General features: G+C 33.9%; 1 long non-coding RNA gene across 1 annotated transcript; it reads right to left on the reverse strand.

The window, feature by feature from the left end:
• Positions 1-1,288: 1,288 nt before the first annotated feature.
• LOC105466309 (uncharacterized) lies at positions 1,289-27,304 on the reverse strand. Its single transcript, XR_978109.2, has 3 exons — positions 27,236-27,304; positions 6,066-6,111; positions 1,289-1,398 (listed from the first exon to the last, which is right to left on the reverse strand). It is a non-coding gene; the product is annotated as an uncharacterized lncRNA (long non-coding RNA).

Genomic DNA, 27,304 nt, shown 5'->3' on the forward strand with positions numbered 1-27,304 from the left:
TGAAATGTGTTGGAAAAAGTGATTATTTTCTAATTTACATTTTTGGCAGTTGTCACTTAATAGGCACCAGCTGAACCAGTTGAAAATCAAAAATACTGATGAATAATACAAATTAATAATATATCAATTGCATAAACTTAACCATGTATTAAATGCAAATGTAAGCGACTTCATTCTTAAGAAAGAAAAAGTATGTAAGTCTAAAACTCATAAGTATAAAAAATAAAATTAAACCATATGAATTAATTTTGTATGCTTTTTTCAACACCAATGACAGAGCCAGCTCTTAAAAGGAGACAATTATTTTTTCAGGCAAATATATTCAGGTGGCAATATTTCCCTTCCTTTCCAGGAACTCGTTTTTTTTTTAATTTTTATTTTTTTTTTTTATTTTTTTTTTGTGCTTTGAAAAAAAAATCTACGTGCTTATTCCGTAATTTCAGAATAATTTTCACATCAAAACATAATTTTATAAACCAATGCCAAACAAAATATTCTCTTTATAACATTCACAGGTATATTTCATGTCTTTTAACATGATAAGACCCTCGTTTTTTATTTTATAAATTTGCTTGGCCAAGAAAAGATGGTTTCCCAAAGGAATGTCACATACACTAGATATACTTTTTTTTTAATCGCTCTGTTTTGGTTTATCTACTTGAAATTCTTCCCAGCCAAATGTAATGCCCATATTTCCATAAATACATCACTGGCAGACATTAGTCCTGGCCATTTGTATGATACAAGAGCAGCAGATATAACATATAAAAAATTGCCTTTCTTTTGCAAAATATTTTTAAGCTTATTTGAATAGTTGCCAGTACTTTCATTGCCTTAAATACGTTGTCAGAAAGAACAAAGGCTTTGGGAATTTCGAATGAAAGCAAACATACTGTTAATTTCTTTTTTTTTTTTTTTTTGAGACGGAGTCTCGCTTTGTCGCCCAGGCTGGAGTGCAGTGGCCGGATCTCAGCTCACTGCAAGCTCCGCCTTCCGGGTTTACGCCATTCTCCTGCCTCAGCCTCCCGAGTAGCTGGGACTACAGGCGCCCACCACCTCGCCCGGCTAGTTTTTTGTATTTTTAGTAGAGACGGGGTTTCACCATATTAGCCAGGATGGTCTCGATCTCCTGACCTCGTGATCCGCCCGTCTCGGCCTCCCAAAGTGCTGGGATTACAGGCTTGAGCCACCGCGCCCGGCCTGTTAATTTCTTAATAGTATTAGTCAGTTTGCTTAAAATGGTGCACTAACTTAAAAGGAAAATAATTAGTTACTCACTCATCCCTTCAAGCCATCTTCTCGTAATCTTTTGAGCCACTTTTGCAGAATAGTTCCCTGGGTAGCCTTGAACTAACTCATTCCTCCTCACCTCTTCTGGCTTGCAGTTCTTAAGAATAACTGTAGAGTTTGTTGGAAATGCAATATCTTGAGATAAGAGGGAATTGACTGTAACAGCCTAAGCTCTCTTCCAGTCCCCTTACAATAGGATGTCCTTCAACACTTTGGGCCTCTGGGCCACATTAATCCTGAGGCATAAAACTCAAGTTATGCTGCTTTCTGAAGACTTTCATCTGTGGTACAAGTGGGGAATGTGCACTAGGGACTCTACTGGCCAGGGCAGCTTCCTGACCCTTGGGGGACCAGCACACAATGACTCCTTGGCTTCTGTTGCTCTTTCCTGACTCTGTAGGTCATAAGCTTGCTTCATGTAACTTCTGTGCATTGGTGTTCTGTCTCACTGGACTCAAGCTGACAACCAGTGCAGGGTGAACCTGCTTCACTACTTCTTGTTCAACTGTGGCCAGGAAGTGGTACACAGTAGTGTTGGAGAAGTCTTCAGCTGCTCACCTTCCTTCTAGAAACATTTTAAAATCTTGGAGGATACTACTGATAGGCAGATGCTCATGAGGAGGGATGTGCAGGAAAGGGTGCCTCTGCTAAATCTTTCCTATTTGTCACAGGGAATAATTAATAAACAAGCCCAATTTTCTGAGAAGCTGTGTCTATGAAAAAGTGTACCAAAGATTTTTTTTAACTGAGTTTAGGAAAATTGTCCACTAGGATCATCTTTGTTCTGCTTTATTTTTCTTTCTATTTGAATTGTTGAAGGCTTTTTCAATCACAAATTATTGGTGGACTCAATCAGACCTTTGCTTTTTACTTATTTTAAATGATTTGTAACAATTTGATTCAGAGAATTGTCCCTAAATCCAAATAGTTGTGATATTTCTCAGGCAACAGTATCCACAAAGTATTTTCATCTAAAACTTTTCTACATAACCTTTTTCAATTTTCAAATTTATTCAGAATTGAAATTTTAAAATGTTCATGTCACAAAGTGAGGGGAATGGAAGCGGCCTACCCATTCTTTCTCAGACAACTTTAAGGTTGTCCTCCAACTTTTTGCAAGAAAGTACAAAGTAGTTTTCTTTTGTTTCTTGCCTTATTGTGCTGTTTTACTCCTCTTCCTGGCTTAAGATTTTTTTCTATCCTTCTAAATCAAATTTTTGAGCAAGGAAAAAGGATAATGTTATAAACCCACCCAAAAATAATAATACTGGAAGTATCAGAAATCTAGAATTTAAAATTACTGCATGAAGCACTCTCTAATCTTCCTTTTTCCTAGATGGATATTAAAGCACAACTTTCTGTACTATCACATGACTACTTTTATCTTACACACTAGGACATTTTGTTTTGCCCTACATATTGAATTTACCTGATAAGAATCCATCAGGCATATTCATGTCAGTTATTTTTTTCTGAACCTAAGAATAAGAATATTGATTCTATCCCCAACTGGGAAATAAATAAGGCAGTAAAATATCATGGAATTAGAAAAAATAATTAGAATCAGTAGATGTTTGATAAGGCTATCTAAGACCTCATTTTCTTCTTGATATCCTAAATTTATTTTTGAATTTTAGGAAGTGTGATTATAAATCCATAGGCCCAAATTCTAAAAAATGCATGAAAATTGTTATATCACTGCTTGCATTAGGATTTACTTTATAATGAATTTACTCTACAAATATTCATTAAAAATTAAGTGAGATTTTTACTTGCTAACATGGTTTGGATCTGTGTCCCCAACCAAATATCATGCTGAAATACAATTCCCAATGTTGGAGGTCGGACTTGATGGAAGATGATTGAATCGTGGTGATGGAGTTCTCATGAATAGCCTAGCACCATCCCCTCAGCGCTGTTCTCCTGATAGCGAAGGAGTGAGTTGTCACAGGATCTGGTTATTTTAAAAGTATATGGCATCCCCCCACTCCCTTCCTTCTGTTTAAGTCATGTGAAGTGTTGGTTCTCTTTTCGCCTTCTGTGTAATTGTAAGTTTACTAAGGCCTCACCAGAAGCTGAACAAATGCTGCCATGTTTCCTATACAGCCTGTGGAACTGTGAGTCAATTAAGCTCTTTTTTTAAATATATAAATTACCCAGTTTCAGGCATTTCTTTACAGCAATGTGAGAACGGACTAATACATTTGCTATTATGTATTTTGAAATTGATTTTAATCATCAATCCCAGATGGCACTCAAAATTTTCATTCTTAATACTAATCTTTTTTCTTTGACATCAGTTTTGGTTTTCTGGGAGCACAAATAAAGCTTGCTGTTGCTTAACAGCTCCATGATTCCATAGGTCAGATTGCTAACATGCAAAGTAATGGATTTAATTTTGTTTTTTACTGATGACTAAATTGTCAACTGCAGCAGGTAAGATAAATCACATACCTATCATTTAGATACAACATGACATGAATAAAAATTGTGAGTTTTCTCATAGTTATATATATGTATAAGCATGATTGGCTTTTGGCAATATCTCCAAATATCCTAAATGAATAATTCTTATGATAAATTTATACTAAATTTAAGGTTATGTATTACTTAAATGCAATGCTTCTCATTAGCTCTGGAAACGCTTATTTTTTCTTAAGAAATAACATATATTTAGCTTCTAATGGGCTGATTGTCAAAAGATGAACCAAAAGAAAAACTAGCTAATATATATAAGAATCAATAACAAAGATAGTATCACCTTTAAATGAACCAATATTTTCTATATCAGTTAACAAATAAAATGTTCATATTTTAATTGATAGAGATTACAAATACAGTGTTTTGTTGAATCATTTACATGTGAATTTTCTGGGTCATTTTCTACTTAGCAAGTAATTGCCAAGATAGCATCTACCCAAGTATAGTTATCTTATGCTTTGAAACAGATATACATGTATTCATATTGAAATCTTCAGCTATTCATTTCCCCCATTCCCAAACAACGCATATTCATTCCCTTTTACCCATTTTTGTAATGCTTGACTCACTCTTCTGCCTTTCATTTTTCCATAGTTCCAGGGATAGATCATCTCTCATGTGGCTTACTGAGGTGCCTTGTCTCTATTGTGAGACAGTTATCCATGAGCTCTTCACATTTCTGCCCATCTTGTGAGCAGAAGTAAGGACTGCCTTTGTTCAAGACTGTATTTTCAAAGATATTTGTTTAGCCAACAGCCTTGGGATATACAGAGAGTGTGCCCCTCCAGATTAAGGAGCAGGCTTCTTTTTGGTCTAGTATAAAAATGATAATGTCTCTCTCTCTCTCTCTCTCTCTCTCTCTCTCTCTGGGGCAAAGGTCAAACATACTTACTGGTTCTCATAAAAGATTACTGCATGAAGCACTCTCTAATCTTCCTTTTTCCTATTTGGATATTAAACTCATTCACCTGTATGCTACTCTAATATTTAATTTACAACTCTCTCATGTAAATTCTAGCTTATATTATATCTCATTATAAATATACTTATTACTTCTAACTCATCTTAAATTCCTTACATTTAGAACTTAAATGTTTGAACTAAATTGAGATAGTCCATTCCTTATGAATTTTAAAATTCAGTGGTTGTAAGTATCAATGAGTGGAAGTGGTAGAAGAATTCCTTTTGGGGGTTACTGCCCTTGAATGAAATCAATAGTCATTTATCTTTCCAATTTATAACAACTAAAAGGTACTTGACCTGTGAGGAACATGGGGATGCAGATATCTCCTTGAGATCCTCATTTCAATTATTTAAAAAATATGCCCAGAAGTTACCTGTTGTTTTTATATTTGTATTTTCCCTCTCTCTCTCTCTCTCTCTCTCTCTCTCTCTCTCTCTCTTTTGTTTTTGTTTTGTTTTGTTTTGTTTTAGGCTGACACTTGCTTTGCCATGCAGGCTGGAGTGCAGTGATGCTCTTATAATTCACTGCAGTCCTGAACTTACTCAAGCAATCCTCCCACCTCAGCCTTCTAAGGTGCCTCTCTACAGGCGTGCACCACCACACCCAGCTAACTTTAAAATTTTTGTAGAGGGAGGATTTTGCTGTTTTGTCCAGGCGGGTCTCAAACTCCTGGCCTAAAGCATTCCTTCCACTTCAGCCTTCCACAGTACTGGGATCACAGGCATTTGCCACTGCACCTGGCCAATCTTTAAATTTGAGGAACCTCTATTCTATTTTCCACGGTGGCTTCACAAATTGACATTCCTAGGAACAGTGTACAAGGTTTTTAATTAATCCACATCCTCACCAGCACTTGCTATCATTTTTTTTTTTAATAGTAATCATCCTAACAAGTGTGAGGTGACATCTCATTCAATGGCTCTACAATGTCAGTCATGCAAAATAAATAATTTCTAGAGGTCTGCTGTACAAAATAGTGGCTGTATTTAACAAGTCACTATTGTATACGTCAAAATTCGTCAACAGAGGTTATCTCATGTTAAGTCTTCTTACCACTAAACAAAATAAAATAAAACAAAACAAAACTCAAAGGAGTGAGAGGAAAGTTCTGGAGGTAGCCCATATGTTGATTATCTTAATTATGGTGATCATTTTACGGATGTGTATTTCCAAACTGATCAAATTGTACATATTAAATATATTCAGTTTGTTGTATATCAGTTATTCTCAATAAAGCTATTTCAAAAGTTAAAACTCAAGATAAAAGGTATTTGTCCAAATGGTTGTTAGTCCATCACATAGATATAAGTGACTAGCAGGGGATACTTACTCCGATATATGAGCCTTTCCTACTTCCTTGGATCTGTGACTCTATCCTTGAAAAGGAAAGTGACATATACAAATGAATGGTAGAGATAAAAATAACAGCAACAAAAAACAATACTACCAATAACAACAAAAACCACCAAGACTTTTGGGATAGCCTCAGATACTGCTTAATTTCTATTCTCTTTGAATATTTGTTTTTGCTTTTATATAGTGTGTTGTTGGATTCTATTTGGAATAGATGTGTCATTGTTTTGTTTTATTTTCTGTCTCATTCTTTTTTCCCTTAAATTTATTTCCTATTGCTTCTTTCTGATTTAAATAACACAAAAAGTTCCCCTCAGGACCTGATATATAATATCAATAAAAAGAAAATTGTTTCTTTTGGAAAAAGAGGTAACAAATTCTGAAAATCTCACATCGTTCTTTGCTCTCCATGCCTTTAAAGCAATCCCCATGGCGTCTCAATTAAATCCTAGTCTCTGAGTTTATTTTTAGCTTTAAAATACCTATACAAATGTCAAATAAAGTCTTTTGGCTTCTCAATAAAATTTACTTTTTTCCTTTTTTACTATCATAATATATGAATTTTTTCTCAATCTTAGTAATTTTTTTTTAATTGCATTTGTTATCTAAATTGCCAAAACAAAAAATGTCTGAAACTACTTACTGATGTTCTGAATGCATCTCTGTGTTAGTAATATCTAACTCCCTGGTAATCAATCACAAACTATGTGACTCCAGAATAATCTATTTATCTCAAATCTCGAACACACTAATGTAGAAGTGGTTATTTAGGATCTGAAAAGGTAAATTGCCACGTAAGGACAAATTTAAAATGAATTTATTCTGAAACTGCCATTTTAAGGTAGTTTCTATAGTGCGAAAAATACAATGTTGCAGGATTCTAAGTGTTTTGGCCTTTTCCAGTTCTTAAAAATAGGCTTTAGATTTCCTTTTGACTTTTAGTAACTTGCCAAATTGATTTTTTCCCTGAAAACTACAGAAAGGTTAAGAAAACTGTGGAGATCACTAAGGACGTTATATTGGTAAGGTGCTTAATTTTAAGAGCTGTTACTGAGAAAGTGATCTATTTAAGATGGTGCATATTCCTTAATTTATAAGAGTTATTGAGACTTTTTCAGTTATTTGAACATTCTTGCTGTTTTTGCAAAAATAAAAGTTTTATAAATTGGGTTTTAGACATTTCAAAACAAATCATTTCTTCATTTACCCTAAGGTTTTTCAATTTATGTATCACGGCAAACTCTAAGAGAGTTTAAATCTCATCACTCAAATATTGAAAACTGTGATCCAAAAATGATTTTTAATGTTACAGAAAAGCTCCAAAATGTGATCCAACTGATTCTCATAGTAGTGTGACAAATGCATATGATCCAATATCTTTCAGTTTTATGAAAATTGATTGTATATTTTTCCTCTTGTCTCTCCAACACATCTAATGCCATTTCAGCTGTGCATATTGGAAATTTGTGCTAATTCTTCCTTTTTTATTTCTAATTGTAGATGGAAGAAATTAAAACTGGTTTTCTCTAACGGTTCCCAACCAATGGTCCTTTCCTCTTTCTGTCTTCCTTTCCTCAAATCTCAGGCATTAGAGAAAATATACCTTGTTATAATAACATTTACTGACCATATTTTAGTCACATCTTAAGCATTACTTTTCCAGAAATAATGCCAATACATTTTCAGAGCATAGTATGTTTGTTTGTTTGTTTGGTATTTTCATTTTGTACATTTGGTATGCTTGTCTTTTTTGGTACTTTAATTATGCAATGACCATTTTTTTCATGGTACATTTTAAAGTCCTTGAGGCCATGAGTATTTTTTTTTAATTGCAGCCCCAAGAAAAATGTGTAGAATACAGTAAGTGCTGAAAATGATTTGTTCATTCAGCAAATTGCTTATGGCTTTTTTCTTTTTTCTTTTTTTTTTTTTTTTTTTGGACAGGACATGATCATCAGACTATTTTAGGGCTCCCTCTTTCTGCAGCTTCCGAAACATTTGATGTCTTATTTGTTTTCCTTTACTTCTCTAAATGCTCGAACATACTCTCCTTTGTTGAGTTCATATGTTCTATGCAGACTAAGTCATAGCAATGACCATTGCCTTCCTTGTCTTTGTCTTTTCTTCTTTCTTTACACTTTATTCCTAGATGCCTCTTTCCTAATTTTACTTCAGTCACTATCCATAGGCCACGGATTATCAATACACATGCACAACTTCCTATATACTCATCTACATAGACGTTTGTAAGGAATTCAAACTCCAAAAGGTCGAAACTGATTTTACAATCTCTCTCCAAAATCTCCTAATCATGTACTGTACTTCAGTAAGTCATAGTGAGGCAGGAGAATCAGATCTGAAGGCAGGGAACCTAGTGCTGTTTCACGTTGACTTCCTAGAACTAAACTGAAAGGAAAACTCTAACTTTACACACCTAAGTAATAAATAGACCAGAGGCTACTCCCTTTGACCTTTTTTGTAAGGCAGATGGGAAATTGGTTGGTGGAAATTGGTTGTCCTCAACAAATCATACTGAGTACGGGTCCAGTCTTCGTTTGTGAATTTGTAACTTCACTCCAGTCTCTGACTGGTTGCCGTCTGCAACCAATCAGACTAATTGTGCGATACCGTTTCAGTTACACAAGGTGAGTATGAAGTGGCCAATGGAAAACTTCTGGGGGTATTTGGACACAAGAAGATTCTGTATCAGGGTCGTTGAGCTGCTGCTCGGGCCCGCTACCAAACTGTGGAGTGTACTCTTGTTTTCAATAAATCCCTGCTTTGGTTCTTTTGTTGCTTAATTCTTTCTTTGTTTTGTCCAACTCTTTGTTCAAAACACCAAGAACCTGGACAAATTACAGTCACGACCCTCTAACGGTGACCATAGTTATATTTATTTAATTTTACAAACTGAAAAAAATACACGTATCGTGTCAATCTACAGTCCTTTTAATTTCATACTTAAATATTTTGAATATATGCATTTCTCTCTATTACTATTGAAGTCAGAAAAGAATGTACCATCATACCATCCTTGGAACAATGTCCTGACATATCCGTTATTACTGTAAATAGAATGGAGTTTAGAAGAGTGACCTGTATGCTGGAATTTTAGAGAGAAAAGTTTTTAGTAGTTTCAGATAAAAATATCTGGCAAGTGACATGTAACAAAAGAATAATCCAAACAATCAGTATATAAATGTTTATTGAAAAAAAAAAGCTACTAAAAAGAAGACAGGGTTTTTTTTAGGGCACAAAATTAATAAAGTAAAGCAATTAAAAATAGTGATGGTAACTGAATGTTAATTGGAGCCAAATATACAAAGGATCCTTTGCCTCAGTCCCTAAGATGAGAAGGTAGGATACAAAATTATTATGAGAGTTTCATTATCCATACATTATTTGAGCTCAAAATGCTTAAATTGATCATATGCATTTTATTTATTTTTAAATATAGATAGTCCATATAGATAATTATAAAATTTAATATATCTGTAATAATAGTGTATTGCTAATAAAATAGCATTCTAAACAAATTTTAGGAATATGAACAGTGGATTTGAGTACAAAGGTGGATGAAACATAGCAAAAAGTTGCCTTCCATAATTTAGACAGGAAACACTGAAGTCATTTTTTTCCAAAAGAATTCTAGGGAAGCTTGTATTGAGGAGATGCAGGGAGAAGAGGAAAAAAGGAAATAGATTGTGTGATTATTTGGGGTTCTGTATTGGCAACATTTTGTCTTTATTTTACCTCATCCTTTCCCCAGCACTGTAGTCTTTCTTTTGATGTCTAAGTAAAAATCTCCTAGGAAACTGAGCAAACTATTTCCGGGTTACATGGAGTTCAGTGTGAATGTTCCAGAGTAAAACTCCCTGTTTTAAAGTTTTGGAGGGCAAAAAACACTTTTTCGTTGGCCCTAACTTAGTCCTGAAGTGAAACAAATTAGTGAAAATAGCCTATGAACAGACATTAGGTTTCTAGCCAGTTACCAATTCAGAAGCTGTTGGGGGAAGACTCCAGTCTATATAACAGCAAAGGAAACTCTTGTTTGCTATGATTTGAAGCATCCTATTGTTTCAATTTTAATTATACATATCCTCAAACAAGTATCAACAGAAACATAAAAGATATTTACTATATTGAAAAAAATAATAAAGAGAGAAATAACTAAGGAGACTACTTACTAAAGCTATTAATGCCTCTAGATATATTTTAAAGATGAAATCCATTAAAAAGAATAATCTAGAAGAAATAAGCAGAGTAGAATAATAACTATCTGATATTAGTAATAAATATCATTTATAATATAAAACACTAACTAGAATGGTTGGATGAGTTGTTTTAAGTCTAGAATATAGGAAACAAGAAAATGTATGAAAAAGTAAGAGAAAACTAAATGTACCTATCTAACGGTTCTGCATCAAAACAATACGAACAGATAACATGGGAAAAGGAGGTTAATATTGAAACTATTTAAAACATTAAAATTATTAAAACTTAAAATAAAGACATAGTTTTAAAATTCAAAAAGTATATTGTACAGGATGAATTAAGAAAAATAAAAATGATAAAATAGAGAACTCTAAAAGTTTTCAAAAATAAATAAAATGGACTAAGATTTTTGTTAAAAGATGAGAGATCTACAAAAGAATGTCTACTACAAAAGAATGACAATCAGATTAGCATTAGCCATCTCATAAATCATTTTTAATTTAAAATTCCAAAACATAAATTTTCTCTCTAGTACACGCACTCACACACATACACACACACATACACAGAGTTATGTACCTTTGAAATGATTCCAGACACCTACTATGTGAGTGTTATCTGTTTTTCTGTGATAAGAACATGGAGTATAATCTCTCTCCCTAGAAGAATGTTACATCACACCTTATTAGACCACATGGGTGAGTTACTACCTCAACTACTAGACAGCAAAGCATACATAAACCCAAGATTTTGAAAGAGCTTAAGCTGTGGCAGGGCTAATCTTTATCAACTGATTCTTTGAAGACCTAGTGCTCAGGCTGCAGGAAGTCTACTGTCTTCCAATCTTTGAGCTATTCTCTGAAGCCTCACCCACCAACACTGGTGCTGCTCACTAGCATGGAGGGACCTTGCCTGTGACCTGGAATCTCCACTGTGTTTGTCAAGATGTCTCATCTGAGAATCCATTCTGGAAAGACGTGACTCAAATTGTATTTAGACTTCACACCCACAGACGCCTATTTTCGTTCTAATTAGCAACTGGACTTTAATAATTTGAACTCTACATGAAACTAGAGCTCACTAACTGTGTGACTGATTAATGTACCTAATGTATCCAGCATATTTTCTCTGAGATTTGGTATCGTTATTCTCCCCCTTTTGAGTACTGTGAAAAAAATATCCTTTATGGCAATAAATGATGTAATTCATGAAGTTATACTTTAATCATCTTATTTTAACTACACGGAACACATGCACATATGTATACAAACATGCACATTTACACATAGAGATGTATATATTTGGAGAATTGAAGATTCGTCAGGTTTTCTTCTTCTTCTCTCTTTCTGAAAAACTATGCAAATAAGCAAATGGAAGAAGAAGCCAAGACAAAGGTAAATATGAGATCTAGAAAACAGTAGACTAATACAGAATTAGAGTTTGGGAAAATGAAATGCCAAGAATAATTAAAATCTTAAAGCAAGACTTTTCTTTTAAATGTCTGATCCAGTTTGAAGCACTAAGTAAGGTGTCCAAAGGAAGAAACATGTTGGTGAAAATAAGGATTGTATGCTTCAGTAAATGAAATTAATGATGTAGATAAATTAGGGATGTGACCAGGGCATGTTTTTTAACAACAAGATAAAAACAAGGAACAAAAAAAAATTAAGAAAAATAAAAACTCAGAAACAAAACTTAGAAGTGCACGGAAGAATCAGGGCCAAATAAGAAAATGAAAATGTGATATGGTTTTGCGTAATTGACAGAATATAAAAGAGTCTAATCCATAAAGCTAGGAATATCCTCTTTTGCTTATAACCAGGATAATGACATTGGGGCTAGGAACAGCATTTACATAGTAATAATAATATAATTATTTTCATTTTTATCATTCTATGGGGAAAAATATAATTTATTATGACTACTGCAGGCATTTGTTAGCAGGGTAATGACAAAAGGAAAGCTATTATTGTCTATGAAAGCATTTTTATTTAAAGATGAAAATCACAAAGATTATGAACATATACACACACACAAACACACAAAGGCAACTACACAAAGCTAGGTAACATGCATATTTCCAGCTGGAGGTACAAGGTTCCATGCCTCTTGGAACCCGTAAGGGACCCCAGATGTCAATAATACCATATGGTCCCATCAAGTATTTTGAGAAGTTCTGCTTTGCCATCCTCGGATTTTCTTTTCCCATTCACCTGGACCTTTCTGACTCTTCTGTAGATTCTGAGCCTGTTTGCTTGAATGTCAGGTAGGTAATGCAAACCAAACTTGGCATGTTTGTGAATGCTTGAATTGAGAACAGGTGAATCTAAAATCATTTCCAAGTATCACTGACTTTATAGTAAAATCCATCTTGAAAACTGAAAACATCTGTTATTAATATTTTTAATAAAATGAAAGGTAAAATAGAATTAACTGTATTTGTGAAGTAGAAGTGGGAAATATACTTGGGAAGGGAAGTTTATGATATTAACAACTACATATCATAGGAGGGAGTTAAGTGATAGTGTCTAAAGTTAAAACTGTAACATATAAAAATTGAAATATATTGGCCGGGCGCCGTGGCTCACGCCTGTAATCCCAGCATTTTGGGAGGCTGAGGCTGGCGGATCACGAGGTCAAGACCTCGAGATCATCCTGGCTAACACGGTGAAACCCCGTTTCTACTAAAAAATACAAATATATATATATATATATATATATATCCGGGCGAGATGGCGGGGGCGAGGTGGCGGGTCGAGGTGGCGGGCGCCTGTGGTCCCACCTACTTGGGAGGCTGAGGCAGGAGAATGGTGTGAACCCGGGAAGCGGAGCTTGCAGTGAGCCCAGATCGCAGCACTGCACCCCAGCCTGGGTGATATAAGGAGACTCCGTCTCAAAAAATAAATACATAAATAAATAAATTGAAATATATTATGAACTGTTGAAAAGAGTTAAAATGATAGGACAATGTGAATACCACAAACATGCAGAGAGAAATGGAAGGAGGAGTGTAAGAGAGAAATATTGCATCTGTGCTATTCTTGTTGTTACATTAGTAAATCATGCCTGTATTTAACACATTTATAAAGAGATTCATAAACACATAATTTAGAGTGATGCAAGGATAATCATGGGCCATGGGAAAATAAATTTAGTAATAGACCGGGTAGATCTCTAAGTTTAAGTCCTTCTGAGTGGATTTTTGTTACCACTTGTATCATTTAGTTAAATTTTTCAACAATGTTGAGTAACAAACACCCACTGATACCCTCAGTGGTACAAAAACAATAAACACTTATTTCTTGCAAACATAGCTGCAGTTTAGTGAGTATGACTCTACTTTGGGTTTAGAAGCTACTTATTTTCTGGGGTTCATTTGTTTTCTTCTAGAGGCCAAATATAAGAGTGAGCCACTAACCATGTGGCAGAAGCTCAAAGGAGCAATGTTAATCATATAAGCACAGATCAATCAGCTGCAAATATCATGTCCAATAACATTCCATTGGTCCGGTTAAGAAAAAGGTCCTAGCCCATGTCAAGAGGCTGGGAAATGTATTCTGCTATGAGACCTTGGCAAGGCTGTGACATGTGCTTCATATCTAGGCAAGTGAAGAAAGAGGACTAATAATTTAATTTACCACACATGTCTAGACGTTACTTTGATATAAAATAATGCTTTTTAAATCTTAAGTAAGTATCAACAAACACGTCTTCTGTTCCTTATCTGATGTTTATTTGGTGCTTTCCCGTTTTCATCCAAATAAAAACTCCAGAATAATTAATATATCCTGAAAGACATTTTATAATGTGGTTTGTATATGTCCAGTCTCATTTGGAAGACAGCCCTGTTCACTGCTCCTATCAGACTTCTCTTTAGTCTTTGTATACTTTATGTACTTTCTCAAGCTACATGTATGCTCTTCATTCTGCCTGTAATGCTACCTACATGTGCTTTACGCAGCTAATTTTAACCATTCTTTAAGTACGGCTTGGCTTCAGATTAATGGTTTGCTGTGGTTGTTATTTGATTTAATTTTACTTTACATTTCTCACAAGAAACAATCAGCTATCGTGAAATTATATGTACAATCACATTTATTCCCGGGTCAACTATTTGGCACATAAGAAAATAAATTTTCCTGGGCAACACAATATCATTAGGATCAAGTACATGACCTGGCACATATTTATTGAATGAATAGTCTATTAGATTTTCAGCATAAAAGAGGTATCCATTCCTACCTGGGCAAGTCCCATGTAAAAGGATGTTTTTAAATAATTTCCTTACAGATGTTTTATTTAAGCAGGCAGTACAATCTATTAAGGCATAATATCCATTGTTTATATTTACTTTAATTCATATTTTAAGTTCATATATTAGCCGAAAGTTTATTAAATGTGTTTTTGTGTTTCTGTAGGTAAGTTTAAATTTGAACTTAAATTTTGCCTTGGACAACCAGCTATCACCACATTCAGTAGCCTTTTCACCTCTAATTTGGAGTTTCACACTGGAGTACAATGCCCAGGCTGGAATACAATGTTGCAATCTTGGCTCACTGAAACTTTCACCTCCTGGGTTCAAGCGATTCTCCTGCCTCAGCCTCCCAAGTAGCTGGGATTAGAGACATGCGACCCGACACACCCAGCTAATTTTGTATTTTTAGTAGAGATGGGATTTCACCATGTTGGTCAGACTGGTCCCTAACTCCTGACCTCAGGTGATCCACCCGCCTCAGCCTCCCAAAGTACTGGGATTACAGATGTGAGCCACCGTGCCTAGCCCGGATCTTCTATTTTTACTACATAAATGAATGTGTCATTTTGAGTGTCCATGAGTAGCTCATCTGGTTTCAGGGTCTTCAGCTAAAGTTTTGTTTGTAAAATTGTACTAGCTCATTGATTATGCAAAGGATACAAGGGGTTAGCTTTTTCTCTTGCACTTGGAATTATTATTTCATCTTTCTCTTATGTTACTTTATTTATAGCGCCTAAATGATTTGGTTTAGAAAAGGTCAATAGTATGATGTGTTAGGATTAGGGCTGGCTTTGGTCCAAAGTGGTCAATTTAAGTGAAATCTTCCCATTGTAAACTGGATGCTTTAAGTTAAGCTACACTGTGATTATTCCAAAGACATTTTCCAGTATGCTTTCTTTGTTAGGACTTACCTCCTCTTAGATAAGTTTTTGTTGTTTATTTATTTATTTGAGAGAGAGTCTTGTTGTATTCCCTAGGCTGGAGTGCAGTGGTGTGATTTCGACTCAATGTAAACTCCACCTCTGAAGCTAAAGCGATCCTCCCACCTAGGCCTCCCAAGTAGCTGGAATTATAGGTGCGTGCCACTATGTTCAGCTACTTTTTTTTTTTTTTTTTTTTTTTTTTTTTGGAGAGACAGGGTTGCCCCGTGTTGCCCAGGCTGGTCTCAAACTCCTGCTCTCAAGTGATCCTTTTGACTCGGCCTCCCAAAATGCTGGGATTACAGACGTGAGCCACTGCACCCAGCCAGTTTTTGTTCATTACAAATTTGATATTAATAGGGATCTGAGGAGGGTGATGGGCAGTGTGTGTATGCTTCATGGTCCTATTCAATCAATCTGTTCTTGACTTACTATTAAATTGTCCTTTTGTCATTATATTTCATAAACGCTGTTGTGGGTGTTCTAAGCTTAGAAAATGTAGTCCACTTATTTCCATGTCATAGACTACACTTTGACCTAATGTTTTTATGCAGCTACTTGCGCTTACTTTGAGACCTTTTTAGGGTTTGCTGAAGATGGTGGTGTATAGGCTGAGTTGCCAAGAGATAGTGGGATATGTCAGGGTTTAACGATTATAGAACAGGTTCCTTTAGAGGAGTATAAAGCATGGCCATGTCCTTTGAGTTTTAAGCTCTTGCTTGTAATACTCTGGTGAATAATTTTGTTTGTTAAATTATTTAAGTTTACAGCTAAGCATAGTGGGGTATCAAAACCCAGATTGGGCCTTAGCCATCCTATTCAAAGGGCATTAACCTCACTTTCGTAGCTTATTTTTATTTTAGCTGGCACTTTCTCCAGCTTAAAGTTTAGCTTTATTATGGGAATTAACTTAAAAGCACTTTACACTGCTTTTTATTAGTTCAGGTTAATCGTATGACCCTGGTTGCTGGGTGAAATTTTCCAACCCAAGTACTTTAACTGAGTCAACCTTTTGTTTATTGCTTAATTTTTATTACTGCTGTTTCCCATGGCAGGGTGGGTGGGGGTGGTTGAGCAAGCTGTTATGAGCTGCTGTTGTATGCCTGATCCTTGATCCTCTTAATATTCTGTTTATCTAGAGGTTATTCTTATTGGAATAGGGATGCTTGCATGCATAATCTTACTGAAAACAAATAAAGTCCAGGAGCAAGCCTCTGTGTTTATGGAGCTATAAGAACTCATCTAGACATTTTCAGTGCCTAGTTTTAACATATTTAACTACATCAACACAGATCTAGAGAATTCCACTTGGTTAAAAAATGATAAGCTAAAGTGCCATGCTTGTATTGAGGCAATATTTAATAACTTATAAATAAAAAGATGGATTTTTAGCCCAGAAAACTTGGCTTTTATTAAAAAATTATGTTTTTGACATTGCTTTAATGGAGAGCTTGGATAAAATTTGGTTCTAGTGAGGTTATAATTGAATTTGAGGTGTGTGTCCTGGCTATAATTGATGATATAAAGATTCTTGTTTTGTGTTTGGTAAGAATAAAAGCTCATTTAACTGCATTAACTTTGATAATGATTCTGTGAAAGTTGTGAGAGTTCATTGATTTTTGAAATATGTTACTGTATGTAGACTGTTAATAAAATAGTGTTGATGTACTGAAATATGAATTGTATCCAAAGTATTGATAATTGTATATAGAGTGTTCCTGTTTATATGTAACTATTATCCTGACAAATTACATACAATAAATACATCTGTATGCTGTTTTATTCTGTCTTGAAAAGATTCCATACTTGACCTGCTCACATATTTCATAACTTATTCTGAAATTACAATCATGCTACATACAAAATACCTTTTTTTCTTTTTTTTTTTTTACTTTAATGATTATCATAAAACTAAGCCTGGAATTGAACCATTACTATTCATTTTAATATTCATTTAACTAAGATTAATGAGAACTTACGTGGAAGCTTTGATAAGCATGGAACAAAGTTCCTGCTCACAAAGAACTCTTATTCTTTCTTTCCCATTAAATATATACTTAATATATATACAATTATATTATATATAATTTTGTGTACACACAGTAACATAAGTCATCAGTTAATCATTTTCATATCTAATCATTATGAGAAAAAATAAAACATGTTTAGAACACTGAGAATGGTTTTGATAGCTACAACTGGATAGGTCTTTGTGAAGAAAAAAATGTTCAAGTGAATATATTAACGAAGGGAGGAAACTACATGAAAAACTGGGGGAACATCATCAGTAAAAATGATGGTGAACCTACATTATGAGAAACATAAGAACCTTTGTGAATTGAACCAAGATATTCACTAAAACAAATTATTAAAATTTGATTCAACATGATCAAAAGCATTAATATGTTATTATATATATCCCAGTGTTACTGAGTAAAACAATTGATTCTGTCTTATCTAGGATTTTTAAATGACTCAAAATCCTTGAAGTGTTACTCACTGATAAATAAAACATCTGCCATCACTATCTCCTGTCTTATTTGTCAAGCAATAAAAAAGAGAATAATTTTTGAAAGCTACTTGAAGTTATTTAGAACTAATTAACATTTTGGGAAAAAAATCTGTCTTTGTTTAAACTAAACCATTAGAGTATTAGGTACTTGAATTTGAGAAAACACGAAGACAATACCTATGAAAGTCTAAACCAGCAGCCTTATTCCAGCTGCTATTATCCCCTGACATTCTTTCACTGACTGTACAATTATACGTTTTTTATCATCACAATATCTGCGTGTACTTACAAAGATGGTTCAGTCATTTGTTTGCTGATTCACATCACATTTTTTTATATTTAATTGTTTTTTTTTAACCTTTGTATGAGAGATTAACTGTGCCACTGACCAGTTCAGTGCATACATAGGCACATTTTAAATAAAGACAATGGATATTCAAGACTGAAAAGGGAGTATAAAAAGGAAAAGTGAGTATTTATAAGAAAAGTATTGTAAAAAGAACAGAAGTAAAAATTGACTACCTCCTCATACATTCAATGTAAATGAATATAAAGACCCTATTTGGAGCAGAAACACTCCTATAAGAATTTGCCAGATTTAAAGCGTGAATGAAATGGAACAGGAAGCTAATAACAAAAAATAAAGAAACAGGAAAATAAGCAGATAAGCAGATAATAGCAGTATCTTAAATATAGACCATACAGTGCTTCTAGTTTAGGATGAAGGACATAATGTGTTCATTCACACTTACAAAAGTGCAATGAAAAAGGTAAAATTTGATAACATAAAAAAATAGAAAGGGTCCATCAATGAGTTAGATAGTTTAAAAACATTTTGTAAGATGAAAGACACATAGAATGTCATGGGTAATCTCTTGAGACAGTAAGGATTCAAAATCTATATGAACTGGAGGAGCAAATTTGTTCTGCAAAATCTTCAAAAGCCTAGCGACTCAGAAACCATCAAGTCTGACAGATGGAAGGTGTGAGATTTACATCTGTAATCATAATTAAAGATCAATAAATTAAACCTCTCTCTACAAAACACACACACACAGACACACATACACACACATAAAAACACGCATACACACACCCCGCAAGATTAATGCCAAGCAACTCATTGACGTTCATTGCTACAAAAGTAGAATAAAAATAATCTAAGAAGAAATTGTGTGAGTAATGTAGTTATTAGTAACTCAGGGAAATTTCCTAACTTCCCAATTTACCTACTTATGGGCCCCAAGCTTAACATTTATTTCCTCAGTTTACAGAAAATCATATCAGATGCTGCAGTGCAAATAGTTTTACCAATTACATTGTTAATTATAAGATACTGAAGAATCACAAGGCACCGGAGAAAAGCTGCAACATGAAGAGGAAAAGCAAAATGAACATGTTAGAAAAATTATTCCTTAGAAAACAAATTATTCAGCAAACGTGGGGGGGCAATTAAACAAATGCAAACAGTAGTCATTATTGTCTCAGATTTTTTGTTTGTTCTCATATTGTATCCATTAAAGAAGCTTTTGTGAAAAGGACAAAAAATAGTCCTAGAAAAAATTTTTAAATGACTGTTGAGAATATCTACAAAAAAACTTAGAGGAATAAAGCAATGAAATACAAAATATATTGAATAGGAGTGGTGAGAGTAGACGTTTTTGTCTTATTCTGGTTCTTGGGGCAATAATTCCAACTTTTACCTGTTCAGAAGGATGTTCACTATGGGCTTCTCATTGATGGCTCTTATTATTATGGGGCATGCTCCTTTGATGTCTAGTCTCCTGAGGGTTTTTAACATGAGGGGATGTTAAATTTTTATCAAAAGGCTTTTCTATGTCCATTGAGATATTATGCATTTTTGGCTTTTAGTTCCATTTATGTGATAAATCACGTTTATTGATTTGCATATGTTGAACAAAACTTGCATCCAAGGAAGAAAGCCTACTTGATTGTTGTGGATTTGCTTTTGGATGTGATGTTGCATATGATTTGCTAGAATTTTGTTGAGAAATTTTACGTCTGTAAAATTCATCAGGAATATTGGCCTTAAGTTTATTTTTCCATTGTCTTCCAGATTTTGGTATCAGAATGATGCTGTACTTACAGAATGAATTATGGAGGAGTCCTTCCTCTTTTATTGTTTTGGAGTATTTGCAATGTTATTGGTACCTCTTTATATGTGTGGTAATATTTGGCTGTAAATTCATTTGGTTCAGGACTTTTTCTAGTAGTTAATTTTTTTAATCACTAATTTTTGAACTAATTATTGGTACGTTTACAATTTTAATTTCTTCCTAGTTCAATCTCAGGATATTGTATGTTTCCAGGAATGTATCCATGAGTTCTAAATTTTCTAGATTGTGTGCATAGCAGTGTTCTTAATAATCTCTAAGGGTTTTAGGCATTACTGAGAGGTCAGTAGTAATGTCACCTTCGTCATTTCTGATTGTATTTATTTGGATCCTCTCTCATTTATTTTTGTTACTAACCTACCTAATTGTCTATCAATTTTATTTTTCTTTCAATAAATCAACTTTTAGTTTTGTTGATCTTTTTAGTATGAATTTTCATGTCTCAATTTCATTCAGTTTGGCTTTGATTTTGGTTGTTTCCTTTCTTCCACTAGCTTTGGGGTTAATTTTATATTGTTCTTCTAGTTTCACTAGGTGTGATGTTAGGTTTTTAATTTGAGATCGTTCTAACTTCTTGATGTAGGCATTCAGCATTATAAAAACTTTTCTCTTAACACTGCTTTAACTGTGACCCAGAGATTTTGGTATGTTGTATCACTGTTTTTATTAGTCTCAAAAAATTCATTTTTTTCTGCCTTAATTTTATTGTTTAGCCAAAAGTCATTCAGGAAAAGATTGTTTAATTTTTATGTAATTGTACAATTTTGGGGGAAATAAACCCTTTTTTTATAATCTCAAAATAAATAAACAAATAAATAAAGACTACCTTTATAATAGAAACATTTTACCATGTTACTTAATGTAGAAACATGGCTTAATAAACATTGATTAAAATAACTGAATGTCTGAAAAATAGAGCTCTACAGTTATAAGAAATGATTACATATATGTAAAATACTTCTGATGAAATAATAGTACTGCCTTATGTCTAGAAAACAATCTCCAGTTTTGTTGTTACTTATTATATTTGTGTAACTTCATTAGTCCTATAACTTCAAATTCTAGTTACAACAAAATCACCATTGCAGTCTTGCTTTGCAAAATGTTGTTTGGCAAACGTAACTGTTCATTTGTCTTTCTGGTTTTCTTTCTCTAGATTTTATTTTTATGGGATTTGAATAAACACGTAAAAGTTTTAAAAATTAAAAATATAGGCCGTGTGCGGTGGTACACGCCTGTAATTTCAGCACTTTGGGAGGCCAAGGCAGGCGATCACGAAGTTAGGAGATCAACACCATCCTGGCTAACACGGTGAAATCCCGTCTCTACTAAAAATACCAAAAAAAAAAAAAAAAAAAAAAAAAAAGAAAGAAAGAAAGAAAGAAAAAAGAAAAATATAATTAGCCGGGCAAGGGGCGGGTGCCTGTAGTCCCAACTACTCGGGAGACTGAGGCAGGAGAATGGCGTGAACCCGAGAGGCGGAGCTTGCAGTGAGCCGAGATCGCGCCACTGCACTCCAGCCTGGGCGACAGAGCGAGACTCCGTCTCAAAAAAAAAAAAAATAAATAAATTAAAAATAAATATTCAAAGATAAGATATAAAGGATCAATTAAAACAATTGAGAAGGTCCAATTCCTTACAGATATGAGTAAATAAAACAACAGCTATCAAAGAACAACAGTAACAAAGGAGAATTGCTTCAAAGTAAAAAATCTGAATCGTAGATGGAAAGGGCCACTGTGCACCAATTACAATGAAGGAATACCACTCAATACTATACATTCTTGTAACATGTAATATTATAATTGATGAAATAATCATCAAAAACCCAGAAACATATAAAACTAATTATCCATTAAAAGATCTATCAGTTATACTAGTTAGAAGAACACAATGAAGTAATTACTTAATATTTTGGGGTAAACAAAAACAAAAACAAAATCTTCTGATTTCTATCCCAGAATTACATATGAAGTGAAATAACAATGTTTGAACATGATTTATAGGTGATTTATGACAGAAAAAAATTTAAAATATTATTTTTTACTTGCCAGTTTTGAAAATTTAACTAAGAAACTTTCGGGAAAACAAAAGTATATTAAATGAAAGCAAGACATAGGATCTAAGAATTAAATGACTCTGATTTAGGAGGAAAATGAAGGAAAATTTAAGTGAAACAGTAGGGTTAGAATTTCATATACTTGATCCTCTCCCGAAATTATAGAAAATATCATTTTTTTTAAAAAAAATTGAATCTCAGCATGACTAAGCAAGGATATGACATATTACTGGAATCTTTAAATAAAATAAGTAAATATTCAATTAAATAAGTATATGTGACAGGCTGTCTAGTAAGATCATTTTCATTTCCATATCAATGTAACAACCACTGAAAAAATTTTAAATTATAGAATGAAATTTGAACCAATCTTTAAAAATACGCTTAATTATAGTTACAGAATTTGAAGGAAATGATATTAATCATAACAAGAGAAAAATAGCATACAGAATACCTAAGTTAGGAGTAAAAAAAGTGAGTTTTGCTGAAATAAATTGAAGAGACTAAAGTGTTTATTTTTCAAAGTAGAGACAGGAGAAAGTATCTGGGGTTGAAGAAACAGTAAGTAACAAAACTGTAAAAATTCAAAAGGTTAAAAACAGAGGTATAAAATAATATTTTAGCTTTGTAGTAAGAGAAGCACGGGAAGCACATAAATAGTATACATCAATATACTATGAGAAAGTCAATAAAATAAGTTACAAAAAATAAGGGAGAATGGTATTATAAACATATTTTAGGTATATGTAAAATGTGTAGTTAAAAGAGTTTAAGAAAGATGAGAACTTCTCTTTTTTTTCTAGTTCTTATCCATGTATTACTTTGCTCAATTTTAAATGGATTAAAAATACATTAAAATTCTCCTTGAAGAGGTCCTTTACATCCCTAGTAAGTTGGATTCCTAGGTATTTCATTCTCTTTGAAGCAACTGTGAATGGAAGTTCATTCATGATTTGGCTCTCTGTTTGTCTGTTACTGGTGTTTAAGAATGCTTGTGATTTTTGCACATTAATTTTGTATCCTGAGACTTTGCTGAAGTTGCTTATCAGCTTAAGGAGATTTTGGGCTGAGACAATGGGGTTTTCTAAATTTACAATCATGTCATCTGCAAACAGGGACAATTTGACTTCTTCTTTTCCTAACTGAATACCCTTGATTTCTTTCTCTTGCCTAATTGCCCTAGCCAGAACTTCCAACACTATGTTGAATAGGAGTGGTGAGAGAGGGCATCCCTGTCTTGTGCCAGTTTTCAAGGGAATTTTTCCAGTTTTTGCCCATTCAGTATGATATTGGCTGTGGGTTTGTCATAAATAGCTCTTATTATTTTGAGATACATTCCATCAATACCAAATTTATTGAGAGTTTTTAGCATGAAGGGCTGTTGAATTTTGTCAAAGGCCTTTTCTGCATCTATTGAGATAATCATGTGGTTTTTGTCTTTGGTTCTGTTAATATGCTGGATTACATTTATTGATTTGCATATGTTGAACCAGCCTTGCATCCCAGGGATGAAGCCCACTTGATCATGGTGGATAAGCTTTTTGATGTGCTGCTGGATCGGGTTTGCCAGTATTTTACTGAGGATTTTTGCATCGATGTTCATCAGGGATATTGGTCTAAAATTCTCCTTTTTTGTGTGTCTCTGCCAGGCTTTGGTATCAGGATGATGTTGGCCTCATAAAATGAGTTAGGGAGGATTCCTTTTTTTTCTATTGATTGGAATAGTTTCAGAAGGAATGGTACCAGCTCCTCCATGTACCTCTGGTAGAATTCAGCTGTGAATCCATCTGGTCCTGGACTTTTTTTTCGTTGGTAGGCTATTAATTATTGCCTCAATTTCAGAGCCTGCTATTGGTCTATTCAGGAATTCCGCTTCTTCCTGGTTTAGTCTTTGGAGAGTCCACTGCTCAGTGAAATAAAAGAGGACACAAACAAATGGAAGAACATACCATGCTCATGGATAGGAAGAATGAATATCGTGAAAATGGCCATACTGCCCAAGGTAATTTATTGATTCAATGCCATCCTCATCAAGCTACCAATGAGTTTCTTAACAGAATTGGAAAAAACTGCTTTAAAGTTCATATGGAACCAAAAAAGTGCCCACATTGCCAAGACAATCCTAAGTCAAAAGAACAAAGCTGGAGGCATCACGCTACCTGACTTCAAACTATACCAAAACAGCATGGTACTGGTACCAAAACAGAGATATAGAACAATGGAACAGAACAGAGTCCTCAGAAATAATACCACACATCTACAGCCATCTGATCTTTGACAAACCTCAGAAAAACAAGAAATGGGAAAAGGATTCCCTATTTAATAAATGGTGCTGGGAAAATTGGCTAGCCATAAGTAGAAAGCTAAAACTGGATCCTTTCCTTACTCCTTATACGAAAATTAATTCAAGATGGATCAGAAACTTAAATGTTAGAGATAATACCATAAAAACTCTAGAAGAAAATCTAGGTAATACCATTCAGGACATAGGCATGGGCAAAGATTTCATGTCTAAAACACCAAAAGCAAAGACAGCAAAAGCCAAAATTGACAAATGGGATCTCATTAAACTAAAGAGCTTCTTCACAGCAAAAGAAACTACCATCAGAGTGAACAGGCAACCTACAGAATGGGAGAAAATTTTTGCAATCTACTCATCTGACAAAGGGCTAATATCCAGAACCTACAAAGAACTCAAACAAATTTACAAGAAAAAAACAAACAACCCCATCAAAAAGTGGGCAAAGGATATGAACAGACATTTCTCAAAAGAAGACATTCATACAGCCAACAGACACATGAAAAAATGCTCATCATCACTGGCCATCAGAGAAATGCAAATCAAAACCACAATGAGATACCATCTCACACCAGTTAGAATGGCAATCATTAAAAAGTCAGGAAACAACAGGTGCTGGAGAGGATGTGGAGAAATAGGAACACTTTTACACTGTTGGTGGGATTGTAAACTAGTTCAACTATTATGGAAAACAGTATGGCGATTCCTCAAGGATCTAGAACTAGATGTACCATATGACCCAGCCATCCCATTACTGGGTATATACCCAAAGGATTATAAATCATGCTGCTATAAAGACACATGCACACGTATGTTTATTGCGGCACTATTCACAATAACAAAGACTTGGAATCAACCCAAATGTCCATCAGTGACAGACTGGATTAAGAAAATGTGGCACATATACACCATGGAATACTATGCAGCCATAAAAAAGGATGAGTTTGTGTCCTTTGTAGGGACATGGATGCAGCTGGAAACCATCATTCTCAGCAAACTATGGCAAGAACAGGAAACCAAACACCGCATGTTCTCACTCATAGGTGGGAACTGAACAATGAGATCACTTGGACTCGGGAAGGGGAACATCACAAACCGGGGCCTATTATGGGAAGGGGGGAGGGAGGAGGGATTGCATTGGGAGTTATACCTGATGTAAATGACGAGTTGATGGGTGCTGACGAGTTGATGGGTGCAGCACACCAACATGGCACATGTATACATATGTAACAAACCTGCACGTTATCCACATGTACCCTAGAACTTAAAGTATAATAAAAAAAAAAGGAAAAGCTACAAAAAAAATACATTAAAAATGCTTCGGGAAATATTTAATGTAGCTGGGAAATTCAAATTCAGTTGTTACAGGAATAAATAAATTTTCCTGTATCTAGAATTTTCCATTTATTCTTTGTTCTTAAACTTTAACATGTGGCCTCAGTAGGGCTAATATTAAATATCATGTTAAGAAAACTTTGGCTGAATTGCATTAATGACATGAGATACATGTTTGTCAGCTTCGTTGATACCAAATGATTGGCTACCGTGGGACTCAAGCTCTTGAAGATATCTTACCCTGGATAACCTTTTGTGTATCCTTGAATAATTGATACATGAAATAACAGGGAAACGTATTAGAAAAAAAAAAAATCACAATGCAATTGGATATGGCGGTAAACAATGAGCAATAAGGAAGCTGACCTGAAAAAAACATTTTACTTTAAGAAAAATTTTCCTATAAGTGAATCAGGATTTGAAAAATTATCAAATATATTTTAAAATGTTGTTATATTTACTTATTTTTCTGAGTTATCTGCCAAAACTGGTATCTGCATATTATGAAATTCAATTTGTTATGAAAATTGTAAAGCTCGCTATATTTCAATATTAAAGTACTTAGTTTTAGAAAATAAAATACTTTCCGCAGCCTTCAGAAACAATTACTTTTCATGAGTCGACAGAGTTTTTGATTGAGTCTGTCAGAAAAACTTGTAAAGTTCTCTTGCTGTAATAAATGGGATACTCAGATTCTAATTTCCATAAAAATAGATTTTAGAAAATAACAATTCTGGGATTTATTGGATTTTCTAGCAAAGCTTTGTAATTATCTCATACATCAACCAAAAGCAGTGCTTATTACAAGTGCCAGTTTTAATCATTTGCTGATTTTGTTGATGTTTAAAGCTGTATTTCCAGTTTACCTTTAAATGACGAGACTTTAAATTTCTTGTTAGAAATCTTTATAAACATTGTATAGAAAATGTAGTGATTTTGTATAAGAATTTATGCGATTGCATACAAGGCTAATTAATTATTTTTTTTTCTTTTGATTGTGGAATGGCACTAGATAGCGTACTCTTGAGATGTGAAATTCAGAATGTTTTCTTTCCTTTTTTGCTTCACATCCTTTGATATTTCTGGCTCTACACTTGACTGCTCCCCAAATTATCTGAAGTGAAACTTGAAATGCAGTTCTTACTGTAGCAATGAGAAAGTTAGAACTAGGGAGAACGGTAGGATGAGTTCTTGAACATAATAAAGTATTTAATACAGTAATTAATAAAAATGGGCCCAAGAATAAACTTTCATCCACCCCTTTTCTCACTTTTGAGAATCCAAACCTATTATAAACTTCCATATAATTATTCTGCATGTTTTCTAAATTCAGGTCTGATGTGCTCTATTCCAATGACATGTAAACTTACGAAATTTGAAAATTAAATAGAAAAAATATATGCACAATTCATCTTACCTTTGATGGGTATAGTGATCTCTTTGTGATATATTTCAAAATTGTATTCATTTTCTCAAAGGCATATTG

The sequence above is a fragment of the Macaca nemestrina genome, chromosome 2 (assembly GCF_043159975.1).
Source record: "Macaca nemestrina isolate mMacNem1 chromosome 2, mMacNem.hap1, whole genome shotgun sequence".
NCBI classification, from domain to species: domain Eukaryota; kingdom Metazoa; phylum Chordata; class Mammalia; order Primates; family Cercopithecidae; genus Macaca; species Macaca nemestrina.